The 15,000-nt window shown below is 38.9% G+C and overlaps 1 pseudogene; it reads left to right on the forward strand.

Annotated features, from left to right (window-relative positions):
- The first annotated feature begins 8,059 nt into the window (after positions 1–8,059).
- LOC138035821 (uncharacterized) overlaps positions 8,060–15,000 on the forward strand; it is a 15,632-nt pseudogene continuing 8,691 nt past the window's right edge.

Genomic DNA, 15,000 nt, shown 5'->3' on the forward strand with positions numbered 1-15,000 from the left:
TGCGATTTTGGCAGGTATTGCTTCGGTTGCCCCTTCTCTCTGGCGACACGTGTTCCTCAGCACTACAGCAGAAATGCCAGAAGACCTCAAATGGTTATTGGCTCCCTCTATCTATTCTGATTTTCTGAGATGCTCGCTTTATTGGGTATTAAATGGAAAAGTTGATCTCAAAGCAATAGGTATACACCACACACCGAGGAGTGCAACAGAACACCTACCTGAAGCCTCCCTGAGTAACGCGACGGGACTCGCCCTCCAAAAGAAGAAGAATGCGCGCAAAATTAAGAAGAAGGCAACGAAAACAACAAACGCCCATTTCCTGCGCTGAAAGGCTTGATGCTTATGGCTGTAGAGAACCTTCCAACCAAAACCGACCTAAACAGGTGAAGCTTGATGCTCCTGATTACATTTATGTGGAAGATAATTGTGCAAGTCCAAAAAGAGTTGATGATCATCCTAAAAGCTTCCAGTGTTTTCGTGGTGATTTAAAGGCTACTATGGCCGATAAGGATTATTGTGTCCGTTCGAAGCCTGTTAGTGATGGTCCGGCCGCTGCAATGGATGATAAAGATGATCTTGAGAGAGCACAGTGTGTTGATGATGGTCCACCGGCTGCAACAGATTCTGAGGATGATTTTGAGAAAGCGAAGTGTGTTGACGATGGTACACCGGCTGCAACGGATTCTGAGGATGATTTTGAGAAAACACAGTGCGTTGATGATGATCCACCGGCTGCAACGGAAGATAAGGACGATCATCAGAACCTGCAGTGTGTTAGTGATGTTCCAGCGACTGCAACAGATGATAATGATGGTCTTGAGACAGTGCAATGTGTTGATGACGATCCACCGGCTGCAACAGATTCTGAGGATGATTTTGAGAAAGCGAAGTGTGTTGACGATGGTCCACCGGCTGCAACAGATTCTGAGGATGATCTAGAGAAAGCGCAGTGTGTGGATGATGATCCACCGGATGCAACAAATTCTGAGGATGATCTTGTAAAAGTGAAGTGTGTTGATGATGGTCCTCCGGCTGCAACGGATGATGAAAATGATCATGAGAAACCACAGCGTGTTGATGATGCTCCAGGGCCTGCAACGGATGACAAGGACAATCACTCTGCTGGTAAGGGCTCAGTGGCTTCAAGGGATGACAAAAACGAAGACGACATGGACACTTTCCCAGGTAATTGCGCAACGGAAGAAAATAAAAGCAAGTTGTTTTACATAGGTCAACGAATCTCAAGTATCAACGAGCTGGGAAGGTTCATAAAAGATTACAAAGACCGTACCTTTTGCGAGCTTTGGAAAAAAGATGTGAGAAGTCTAAAGGCAGCAGCGAAAAGGGTTCCTAGGAAGGTTCAATTAGCTGATCCTGCATTGAAATACTATACGTTACTGCTCTCGTGTAAATTTGGTGGAGAACCAAGAAAAAGAACTGACTGCATTCGAAAGACCAAAACGTTTCACCAGGGATGCCCATTTGAAATTTACATAAAGTTAGCCGCTGATGGCCAGTCCCTTGAGGTTAATCGTATTAAAGAACTTCATAACCATGAGCTAGGGAAGGAGTTGTACGAGCGTCTGCCCAGGCAGAGAGCGGTCTCTGAGGAAGATAAAATAGAAATGGAGAATGCCATAAAACTGAAGGCAAATTCCAAACTACTGCGACAAAAAATAGAACAATCCACTGGCAAGGAAGTTACTCTTAAAGACATCGCTAACATGAAACAAAAAACAAGACAAGATTTCAACAGAAATGACCTGGACACTATTATCAATTACCTCCGACAGCAGAAGGGGTCTACCGCTGAAGTTATCATTAATCAGGAAAACAATTTTGAAGGTCTTTTTTTCCAAGACGAGAACATGAGACAAATGTATAGTAAATTTCCTGAGCTACGTCTTGTAGATGCCACATAAAAGTTGTTGGAACTGAGAATGCCTGTCTATCTTCTTCTTTGTGTTGACGGTGAGGGCTTAATTAGGTAATGTTCTCTTTTAATGCCTGAGCAGATAAAGTACACAGAGCATCCATGGTTACCCAAGACGAGACCACACCATCAAATGCCACTGTAGGCGAGTCCAACTTTTAAAAATTAATCAAAAGCAATTCGTTCACAGTACATCAGCACCTGCTAGACTGTACTAGTTTGTTCTTTCTCCCTTCAAACCATACTAACTACAGTAACGCAAGAATGCTTTTCACTGCTTTTTTGTTACATGTAAGTGTTGGCAATGTACCTGCCATCAAACAGAATTTAATACGTAACATAAAACCCATAAAAAAAGTTTGATTTTTATTGGTGAGTAATTATGTTTGTTCATTGATGTATTTGTTATTTTAAGTGGGAGAAGTTGAGGAGTTAGAGGATTGCCTGACAGGAGCTGAACTAGGTAAGATATATATATATATTTGCACCTTCCCAGTGAAAATGACCATTAAATTACACTGAGTCCAACAATAACTAAACAAATAGTCTTTTCGATTTTTCAGACAGACAAAGTCGTGCATCGTACGACACAAAAGTCTTGCAAATGTTCTTGGCTGCCAACGACATACCGCAGCAGCTACCAACATTGTGCCTCACACCATTGCAGGTAAAACCACCATTTCACTCAAGATTGGTATCATTGTTATGCCCATGTACAGGGTGTAGAAGATCCTTTTAATACCTGCAATGATTAACTTTAGGGATGCAGGGATGGTGCAGTGGTGAGAGCACTCGCCTCCCACCAATATGGCCCAGGTTTGATTCCAAGACTTGGCGTCATGTGGGTTGAGTTTGTTCGTTTTCTATTCTGTACCAAGAGGTTTTTCTGTGGGTAATCCAGTTTTTCCCTGTCCAAAAACAACAAGATTTGATTTGATTTGTGTTGATTCGTTAACTTCAATCTACAGTGTCCCCAATAAGTGCTCCAACGCCAGAAGATTAGACATTTAAATAGAGTTCCTTTCCTTTCCTATGCCTTCTATTTGGGTGGATTGGCAATTTAAGCCTCAATAAATTATTATTTAAAATCACTGAAACTAGCTTTTGTGGGTGCTTTCTTAAAAATAGGACCTCTCCCCAGTGTGCATTGTAAGATAGAGACTGACCAACAGTGCGATCGATGTTCTTAGGTATGGACAACATGGTTCAAACATTGCATTATCAAGTAAGAGTGTATAAACTTAGCTACAACTTCTGTTGAAACATACGATTCAGTGTGTTTATTTATTCCTTATGAAATGAATGTGTCCAACTGGTTTATTTGTTAAATGTGGAATTGGGATGGGGATCAAAATACACATTTAGTTTTCCTCAATACTGCTCAATGATTAAACCTTTTTTACTGTACATGTACATGTTTACTGCCAATAGTTGAAAAAGGGTTTCCATATGGTTGAATTAGACTTGGTAGATGTATGGCGGCTTTCAAACACTGATCGCCGCAGATTTACTTGCCGTCACCAAAAGCCTGAAATCCATTGCTGATTAGATTTTTTTCTTGGCCAGGTCAGAGTCTCACTTGTAATGTGACAAATTCGGACATATTAGCAGGTTTTAAAACAGACCATTCTTTGATAACAATAAAATTGGCACTTCATTCGAACCCGAGAGGTCCACGTTTCTGGAAAATAAACACGTCTCTTTTAGAGGAAGATGGGTATGTAAAACAAATCAAAACAGCAATTAAAGCCGTCCAAGAGGATTATCAACAGAATAACACTGTTAATGCTGCCCTTACTTGGGTGATGATCAAATTAAAAGTTAGAGAACATTCTATGATGTATGCAAAAACGAAACAAACTAACATTTCAAGGATAGAAGAAGAGTTGGAAAAGACTATAAATTGGCTGCAAAAGGAAATTGATCATAGCTCAAGGGACGAACCAGGAAAGCAAGAAATGCATAGAGAATTAGAGAAAAAGCAGAGAGAACCTGAACAAATAGTAGAATATAAAACTAAAGGTGCAATTTTAAGATCGAAATGCAGGTGGTATAACGAGGGGGAAAGGAATATAAAATATTTTTTAAACCTCGAAAAAAGACATTATAAAAATGGCGTAATTAGCCAACTAAAGGTCGATGATGACCAATTTGTCACGTCTGATAAAGACATCTTGAATGCCTGTGAAACCTTTCATAAAAATATTTACAGCTCTAGTTTTCAACGTGGTGATTGCAAGGAAACTCAAAACATCTTCTTTCCTAAGATGAATCAACATATGCTAACTTCAGAGGACAAAGAAAAATGCGAAGGCCTCTTAACTAAAGAGGAATATTTAGAAGCTTTAAAAGACATGAGCCTCAATAAAACGCCAGGCTCTGATGGGCTGCCTGTAGATTTCTACAAAGTGTTCTGGAGCAACATATCTGGCCATCTTTTAAATGCCCTTAATACGCCTATCATAAAGGACAACTAGCAGTAAATCAAAAACGGGGAGTAATAGAGTAATAAAGTTACTACCCAAAAAAGGTACAGAGCCCTAATTTGTTAAAAACTGGCGACCGATAACCCTTTTCAATTGTGACTACAAAATAGTAGCAAAAGCTATTGCAAATCGTCTTAGAAATGTAATCCCCAAGATTATCAATAATGAACAGACTGGTTTTCTTAAGGGCAGATTCATTGGCGAAAATATAAGATTAATTGATGGCATAATAAATCACACTAAGACTAACAACAAACCTGGCTTATTACTTTTTTTAGACTTTGAAAACGCTTTTGACACAGGGGAATGGCCTTTTATTTGGAAAACACTAGACTCGTTTAATTTCGGACTTTCCATTACAAATTGGATCAGGTTTTGCTATCAGAATACAAAAAGTTGTGTTTTAAATAATGGGTGGGCAAGTAATTTCTTTGCACTTGAAAGAGGAGTCAGACAAGGCTGCCCCCTTTCACCCTACATCTTTTTACTCTGTGTAGAAATATTAGCGGAAAGAATAAGGACAAATAAAGATATAGAGGGAATTTTTATCAAAGGTAACGAAATTAAAATAAGCCAATATGCCGATGACACCACACTTGAAAGGCTTAAAGGCTCGGAAAAATCTCTTACGAGTGCTCTGCATGATCTGGATCTGTTTAGCACTATATCTGACCTGAAACTCAATAACAAAAAACAGAGGCACTTTGGGTCGGCTGTTATACTGGTCGTGATGATCAGCTCAGTCCCAAAAAGAATTAAAAATGTGTTAAAGATAAAACAAAGTCTTTGGGTGTTTGGATATCAACCAACCCAACAATAAGTATAAATGAAAACTATAGAGAAAAATTAGAAAAGATTCAGAGTTGTTTAAATTCCTGGGAATACCGCCGCCTAACCCTCTTGTTTATATGCTCTCTACCTTACCTACCAATCAATAGGTGTTGGATGAGATCAATAACATTTTCTATAAATTTCTTTGGGATGGTAAGGGAGACAAAATAAAGAGAAGCATTATGATAAGTGACAATGAAAATGGGGGACTTAGGATGCTCGATCTAAACTCCTTCAATAAAGCACTTAAGCTATCCTGGGTGAGGAAATATTTAAACGACAATAATAGTGGAAAATGGAAGCTGCTGTTTGACTTTCAATTAGAAGACTACGGATGTTTCTAAATACACCAATGTGCCCGACCCTTTCATTACTAAAATTGTGCAAATATGGACAGAAACGAGTTTTGAGGACACAGTGAAATCCATAGAACACCTTTTGCCATTAACTCTCTCATAAAGGTTGGGAAGAAGCCAATTTATTATAAATCATGGTCCGGTATGGGAATTCAAAAGGTCAGGCACATGATGAGAGACGAAAGCAATTTCTACACTTAGTGTTTGCGTGATTTCTAGTCTCCTTTGATTCAATAGCTTTGTGATTAGTGTCTGTCATTCGTCAATCATCAAGTAAGATCTCCGATATAATGGTTCTCATATTATAAGATCACAGAGTGTACAGAGTGTAGAAGAGGGAGCTCAGATTAAAAGAAATTACTGCGCTGTACGTTGTATATGCTTATATATTTGGTTCGCCCTTCCTTTTAATTTTCCAAACAATACATCTGGCGACGAGGATACCAAGATCTTCCAATGGCACTCACCTTGCCTACAGTCGCACCATTTTCAGTCAGCGTCAGTCATCTACATTGAGTAGTCGATGGAAGAAATCGGTGCACAGTTTCGAATACTACTTAATCGCGTCAGCTATTGCTGACAAGAAGTAACAGCATGCACTGCTTCTTCACCTTGCCGGACCAGACGTCCAGGAGATTTTCGAAACCCTTTCCGACACAGGGGATGACTACAAGACAGCTTTAGAGAAGATGAATGCCTACTTCGGACCGCAGAAGAATATTTACTTCGAGTGCCACAGCTTTCGCCAAGCTTCGCAACAACAACAAAAACCAATCACCAATTATGTGATGCGTTTAAAAACTCTCGCAGCTACTTGTGAATTTCCTAACAAAGAGGAGATAATTCGTGATTCGTGGTCGACAAATGTTACACTGCAAAAGTCAGACGGAGATTACTGCAAGAGCCATCCCCTACCCTCAACAAAGTTATTTCAATCGGCCGCGCCCTAGAAGTTGTGTGCGAACAACAAATGCCTCGACCTCAGGAGCTGCAACCTTAAACATGATTCATTCAAGAAGGAGACCGACTAACCATGACATGAGACCGAAACAGTCCTTTCCTCGTTTGAGAAAGCCACAGATGGCAAAGCGCACCCTGTTTGTTATTGCTGTAGAGAATCAGGTCACAAAGCGCAAAACCCTTGCTGTCCTGCACTTAAAGCGACTTGCAATACATGCCACAAGATAGGTCATTTCTCGCGTGTATGCCAGAGTTCTAAGAAGAAAATTGTCAAGGTTAGAGAAGTGCCATGTCCAGATGATTCAGAAAATTCCGTGAGCAATGAACATGTTTTCGTGGTTGGACCACACAAGCATGACAAGAACGTCACGGCTGTTATTTCCAGCATTGCGCTTGATATAATGATTGATTCTGGGGCGAGCACCGGACAACTGCAAAATTCATTGTGGTGCAAGATGAACGCACTGGCTCGTTACTCGGAAGCGAAATGACAATCAACCTTGGTCTGCTCCAAGAAGTCACGGAAATTCGTAATCTGTTATGCACGACTGACCCCGTAATGCAAATATTGGCGAAATATGACAAAGAGTCCCAAAGTGTCGGAAAACTGCGCGATTTCTCAATGCAAATTCATGTGTATCCTTTGGTTACGCCTATTGCACAGCCTCTATGTCAAATTCCCTCTCAGATCCGCGCCAAAGTCGACCATAAAATACGCGAGCTTGAATGGCTGGACATCATTGTTTTCAAAACTTGACCTCTGCTGAGGATATCATCAAATTGAATTAAACTGTGAATCACGAGTAATCACCACCTTTGCAACCCATCAAGGCCTCTGGCGTTACAAAAGGCTAATGTTTGGTATCTCTTCTGCTCCCGAAGCATACCAATACATTATTCAGCAAAGTCTCAGTGGCTGCCCAGGCATGCAGAATATCTCTGATGATATTATCGTTTATGAAAAAGACCAAGCCGAGCATGACCGAAACTTGGGGCAAGTTCTGCAACAGATCGTAGAGAAACCCCGAATAAGGACAAATGCCTGTTCAGTGTTCTGCAGCTCACTTTCTTTGGTTTCAAGGTCTCTTCTGCCGCAATAAGTCCTGATGACCAGAAAGTCTCTGCCATCAAAAATGCCCAGAGGCCTACAAATCCAAACAAGGTTCGCAGCTTCCTTGGCCTCATAAATTACTGTGCTAGATTCTTCCCCAACCCTGTAAGATGCGTGAAACAAATCCTAAGATGGAAGGCTTTCCAAACTTTCTATCTACCTTTAGCCCTACGGAAATTATCCCTAAACCTCCATAAATGGATTATATAACAAACTAGACAGAAGCCATGTGAGATGCCAAACTCTACTTAACCTTACCGTTCGTATGATCCCATAGTTCTCAAATCACCGATTCTAATGCGCCAATATACAAAATGCACACTTTGTTAGTGGTGTATGTCACATACTCTCTGAGCCACACAGTTACTTCAAAAAGGGAACAATGAAACAAGAGAGTTACCTGACTAGTAAAACATCAGACCTTTCAAGCCACAACAGTCACTGTAACTTTTACATCCTAGGAAACAAACCAAACTATATAGGCAGAGTGATAGCTGCAATAGGCGATGATTCCCTTAAGGCATCAGGCATCTTGAAATCACAAAGGTAAGATTATATAACCGGGAGAATGTCATTGATAAGGAAACCGAAGATATAGATACGCCACTTAGAATGGCTTTATGATCTAAATTCATTACAGAATACGATGTTTATACAGTACTGTCACCACGAACTCTGTGGTGATTTATTAGCACAATATTGTCCAAAAGTCTTTATACAGTCTTAAAGTTTAATTAAAAGACTATAAAATATGATTTATATACTCTTTTTTACAATGCCTTAATTAAACATAAACATCTGGAACCATTAATATTTAACTTTCAGGGACCTATTGCAGCAACAGAGAAAGCTAAAAAACATGCAAGAGGATGAGTATCGTCAATCTGTAATTTTGGCAGTCCCTCAATATCAAAAATGTTATTATTAGAAAGTGCAAGGAATAGACAAAACAAACACAAGTCCTTAACTCGCATGTCTTAACACTTTTAGGAAATTGAAGAGATATGGAATACAGATGAACGAGAACCTGAAGCAGAAGTCATTGTTAGTGCAAATATCTTCTACAGACTTGCTTGCACATTTGCACTTTATTCGTAACTATAGGCAATTTGTATTATGGTTATTAGCATGACCAGTTTAATGTAGTGAAGCAATCCTTGAAGCAATGAAAGTAATTTCAAAATTAATGTCGAAAGCTAAGGTTATTTACATTTTACAGTCTCTCTGTGTATGTTACGTTCTTAGCAGTTCAAGAGCACAAAAACTCAAGAGGACGACAAGAACATATGTAGCAAGCTGAAGAAAACTGTGCATATCTTTAACTTTCTCGTCATTACTTGTTTTCCTGTGTTGTTCACAATACAAGTTACCTTCGCTTATTGAGCCTTAATGTGTCTTCTTGAGTACATTGTTTGATATGGGATAAAATTGTTGGACTTCCAATATCCAATGTGTTAAACGTCTAAGAATCCAATCCAGTGCTGCACCTTCTTCAGCACTGAACGTAGAACTGACAATAAAAGTTATTTTTTGGGTAACAGCTGCTTTGAGGATTAAAGATTGTCAAAATTGATGTTTGGGAAGTAAACTACTGTTAATGGACTTAATGTTGATATACATGTAAATTTATTGGAAGTCACACAAGGAACAAAAAGAACAATAAGTCCATTTCACTCATCCCCATTATAACCCCTGCAAAAGTATTAGTGTGTTTGTGTATTTTGAGCATTCAAATGTAAACTTTGCACCATATACCATTATTATAGTAGTTTTGCTTTTTTTTTTATTCTATTTAGGTGAGACAGAAAAGAATCATGGCCTTTGAGGCTTAGGTAAAGTTTCCAAGGATGATCTTCTTCAACTGTACACATACAAATAAACTAATGGATTTAGAAAGCAGGTCGCACAGTTTATGCAAGAGTTACGGCAAACTTTCTGTTTCTTTTTTCTTATTTCAGCTGTATATCTAGTTATTGCAACTGAGTCTAATAAACTATTGACCTACAGGGGTTGCTAGCTAACCGCATCCGAAAGGAAAGTCAGGGAGATGACTGTGATGATGACAACAGTGGAAACCGTGGAACTGTAAGTACCTATCCTGTCTAAAAACTAGTGATACCGAAAATGCCAGGCTTATATTATGTGCTCTCGGGTTTCAAGGGGTCAAAATCAATTCCAAGCTGGTTCATCCCTTTAGGTATTTGTCATTTTTTTCCTGAGCCAATTAACAATAAATTTTCCAGCAAATGCACAGCAAATAGACCACCTTTGGAAACTACAAACTTGCATACTTCCCTTAGTATATATCAGCCCACATACCAGCAACCAGAAGGGGTCTAGTTAACAAAAAAAAAAAACATGCACATAAAGACTTGAATAAACAGACTAAATTCCTCAGAAATGTTTTCATCAAGCTTTATGGACAATGGCAAAATACTATACTTCAGCAAACCACATGTGGTAAATAAATGACCGACCTATAACAGCAATAGATCACACTAGTGCCGCATTTGAACAATTCTATTGACATAGCTTACCTTAACAGTCGAAAAATGCAATTCATTTAAGGTCAAGCTTCTAGTTTTAAGCCTGTGACCCTTGTTTCTGCAGCAGAAGTAAGCTGACCTTAACCTTGCCAAAAGCTATTGCAGGATCAAAGTTAAGCACATTTGAAGCAATCAACGTTTTCATCTTTGCCATTTTATGTTCTCTTTTTTGTTCTGAAGGTGACATTAAACGATAGGCTGTAAGTCAATTGGCACGATGACCACGTTATGTGTAGTGGCGAACATCGTGGTACCTCAGTGGGCCAAGCTGCAGATTTTTTTCCGTTTGCTTTTGAAACTTCCGGGACTTACTTCTGGCTACATGATGGCCGGCAGAACATTTTCCCCAGACAACACTTTCAGGACTTCCAAAGGAGCTAGGCCCCAGGACACTACCACCTTCTTTATCTTCCAGAGGAGAGACTATGCCCAAAGCTTTAGTACCAATTGGCAAAGTGATATACCGTTTCTTTTAAAATATAAAGGTCAATGAAATAAAACCAGGCTAAAAATCAAATCAAACTGTTGCAATGGACTCCTTTAAATAGTCATTTCTCGAGTTCCATTCACTATACGGTTAGCCTTGTTCTGTATTTGTCTATTTCAGCTCCCAACCATATTTGGTAAATGACGTGACCAAAGGAGAAACTTCCATGTAAACAGGCCCTTGGTACAAAGAAATAAGACATTGTGCCTTGTTTCGGGAGAAAGTTCCTGCGAGCAGTCTCTTTGATCTTCCTTCAGTTGATAAGTCGGGAAAAATCCCGACTGTTTGTTTCCGTTTTGTGTTGTGGTTATGGTCACGCATGACTCATGCACAGATAAATTTGCTTTCAAGGCGGCTAGCAAAGTCTTCTTCCTCTTCCGGACTTATCAAGGAAGATCAAAGAGACGGCTTGCATGGTATGCTGGTATTTAATTGATGTTTCGGTAATAAAGAGTACGGATCCCTATGCCTTACCATAGTTTTTTAAAATCTATTTTTAGTTTTCCAAAGCTATTTTAAATTCACGTTCCCAATTTTGCGCATATTTACAAACTTCATTACCACATTACAACTGGCCAATCAGGTGACTGTCTAAAAATAGATGCGTAGCTGAAATAAAATAAGATTTTAAAAAGAGGCGCACTCATGGGGGATCTGTTCTCTTGAGAACAATTTGCTTTATGTGTCCTTCCTCAAAGTCCTTTCGACATTCCTAGGCTGGAGGTTTTTTGTCCAGTTACTGTTCTAACCTTGTTGGTTTACATCAGCAATAGATTGAAGTTTATTTGACAAACAAATATTTAACAATTCACCGATACGCACCGTGGCTGAGGTGAATTGTTCTTTTATTTTATTACATAGGTGATTGTTTGAAAAATATGTATTTCGTCGTCTGTCACCTCATAGTCAATAGAGGGGAATGGTTATGAAACCCGCCAAAATTCTTTATTGTATTTTTTTGTTCTTTTTTTTGGCCCTTTAGCGTTCATAAAACACAATAGTTGTTTACTGAGGAACTAACCAATAGAAACGTGTTGGTTATGTAATTCATGCAAAGTGTATGAGCACAAAACAAAAGGTTGTGCATGGTCGTGGACTTTCCAACTTAAATCTTGGCATCTTGGTTTGCTCCTTTGATGTTTGCCGAGCTTCAAAACCAGTCCCCTCTATTAACTGTGGTAACCTCTACAAAACGGTTTGAGGCCACACACCATCGCAGAGAATTTTCGTTAATCACCTATGTGATTATAGTAAAAGTTACTGTTCCTGCTGGAACCGCTTAGGTTATATTAGCCCAAGTGTGATTTTTACTATTTAAACATGACCAAGAGATTTTAAGTTAAAAGTCCATAGTCTCGTTTTACCATTTATCTCGCAAGTCTTGAAGGGAGATTACAACCACAACAATTTAATATTCTAGACTCATGATTACGCTTCACGCTTGCTCGAGTAAACATTCTAATAATTGCTATCAATGACACCAGGCAGATTGAAGAGTTTTCAGTCCAAACTAAAAATATATGCCTTTCTGTCTTCATGTTCTATGCTATTACCGACTAAACAACATTGCATTGTGTTTTAGTGGTCAAAGTTTGACATGCAAGGGTTCTTTAACGTCTTAGGCCCGGGCCAAACTCTATCTTTACATCCTCTATCTGTCTGAAATAGGATAGATAGAACGTGTGGGTAGATCCAAATACGGTTAGTCGAACTTAATTCAGTCAAACGTCATCATGAACTTAAATGGTTCTATTTAGTTCATCAAATGTAAAGTTCAACGTTTGGCCCGGCCCTAACAGATTTTGTCATACTTTCTTAATCTCCTCTACTATGCTTCCAAGAAATCGTAGATAGAAGTTATAGAAAGATAGCTGAATGTTGGACAAATAAACAAGTTCCTGTTTTAATTTTTATTGGAACGCAATTTTTCAACGTCTTACATTCAGTGGTAGAAAAGTCCTTACATTCAGAGGTTTATAACGTCTAATATTCAGGGGTAGAAAACGTCTTACATTCAGGGGATTTGAAAGCCTTAAATTCAGGGGTTGAAAGTGCCTTACACTCACAGGTTTTAAAAGTCTTACATTCAGGGGTAGAAAACGTCTTACATTCAGGGGTTTTAAAAGTCTTACATTCAGGGGTAGAAAACGTCTTACATTCAAGGGTTTTACATTCAGGGGCTGAAAGCGTCCAGGAGTTACAAATCCTTACGTCCGGGGATAATAAATCCATACGTTCAGGTTTTGTAAATCCTTACATCCAGTGGTTATAAGCCCCTGGACGTAACAAGTTAGAACCTGTAAGCATTTACAACCCCTGGATGTAAGGATTTCTAAATTCTTTGGTGGGATCATTTGTAGCAGCTGGTTACAGGCCCATATATAAAAACAACACAAAAAATAAATAAAAACCCCCTTATGTATATGTCTATACGACTATGTGTCAACCCCCGGACGTAATTTACCCTGGGACACGAGTATTTATAACCCCTAAACCTAAGGATTTATAACCCCTCAACTTAAGGATTTATAACCTCTGGAAATTAAGGATTTCTAACTCCTGGACGCTTTCACCCTGAATGTACGACTTTCAAATCCCCTGAATGTAAGACGTTATAAACCCCTCAATGTAGGACATTTTCTAGCCCTGAATGTAAGACGTTATAAAAATACTCGAGTCTGGGGGTTGCCATATAGTCGCTATATAAGTGAGACAATTTACGTAAGGGGGTTTTTATTTTTTGTGCTATTTTTATATATGGGCCTGTAACCAGCTGCTACGAATGATCGAAACGTCTAATGTTAGGGTGTTTATAACCTCTTACATTCAGGGGTTCAAAGCGTCTTACATTCAGAGAACGTCTTACATTCAGGGGTTCATAATAACGTCTTACATTCAAGCGTTTTACATTCAGGGGAATAAAACATTACGTTCTTGGGTTAAAAATCCTTACGTTTGGGGGTTGTAAATCCTTACGTCCAGGGGTTAAAAATCCTTTCGTTCTGGGGATAAAGATCCTTACGTCCAGGGTTTATAAATCCTTACGTCCAGGGGTTAAAAATGATTACGTCCAGGGGTTATAAAACCTTACATCCAGGAGTTAAAAATCCTCACGTTCTGGGGTTATAAAACGTTACGTCCAGGGGTGAAAACTCCGTACGTTCTGGGGTTATAAATCCTTACGTGCGGGGGTTGTAAATCCTTACGTCCGGGGGTTATAAAACCTTACGTCCAGGGCTATAAATCCTGTGTGTATTTATGTATTCTTTCATTAGGGGATTATAAATCCTTACGTTGATGGGTTATAAATACTCATGTCCGAAGGTTGTGTTACGTTAAAGGGGTTCTACCTTGAGGAGGAGCTGCATGCAGTTGTGAACCTGGAACCAGACTCCAAGGAAAGGGCATATTAAAGTTTGACTTAATTCCATCTGCAAGGATCTTTCCCAGTTGTGCCTTGCTGGATCTTGCATTTGGATTTTGCTCGGTGATATTAGCTCGGCAGGTCTGTAGAGATTCCCTAACACTGCATCGCCAAAATTGATGATGAGCTCTTTTATGCGGTGGTGTGAACGTTCTTTATGATCTGAGTGGCCAGCAATGATCTCATTTACATGCACTTTTGCATCTGGTTGGAACCTTTTGTCCTTCCTGGCCATGACCATTTGTCTCCTTCTGAATTCCTTCACAAACTGGTTTGAGCTCTCCTATTCACATAATGCTTCACCACCTCCACAAACACCTCTTCACTGATGGTAGTCTAATATAAGCATAAAATACTATTAGTATTATAATAATTATTATTCCAGGGCTCTTTTATCCAGACAAGATTTATAAAATATACACTGTAGGGACTTATACAGCAGTGCAGTCTTAGAACAGCATCATTATTAAATGATGGCTTAAATGAAAATGCTCCCTTAAGGATAGGTAAAAATTAAATTCAGGTAATGATATCATTTCAATTATAAGGGCTAGGTGACCAAGGAAATAGAGAATCAACCTAGCTTAAAACTTTTTAACCTGTTATTAATTTTGACCTGCAACATATACATTCACTTTACCCATTTTATCTTAGGAGAAAAAACTAACATGTGGTTTATGTTTTTCATTGCAAAATGCACTGTTCCTGATCTTTTGTTTTACAAAGCAATGTACGTAATGCTACACCAAGTGAAAACCGAAATTAATTGACTGAAACAACGACTGAACTAAAAGTTGAATCGAACATGGAGCAATATTAATTTGACAATAGAAATGACATAGTAAACATATGGGAAAATATATATA

The sequence above is a fragment of the Montipora capricornis genome, unplaced genomic scaffold (assembly GCF_036669925.1).
Source record: "Montipora capricornis isolate CH-2021 unplaced genomic scaffold, ASM3666992v2 scaffold_433, whole genome shotgun sequence".
In the NCBI taxonomy this organism is placed as follows: Eukaryota; Metazoa; Cnidaria; class Anthozoa; order Scleractinia; family Acroporidae; genus Montipora; species Montipora capricornis.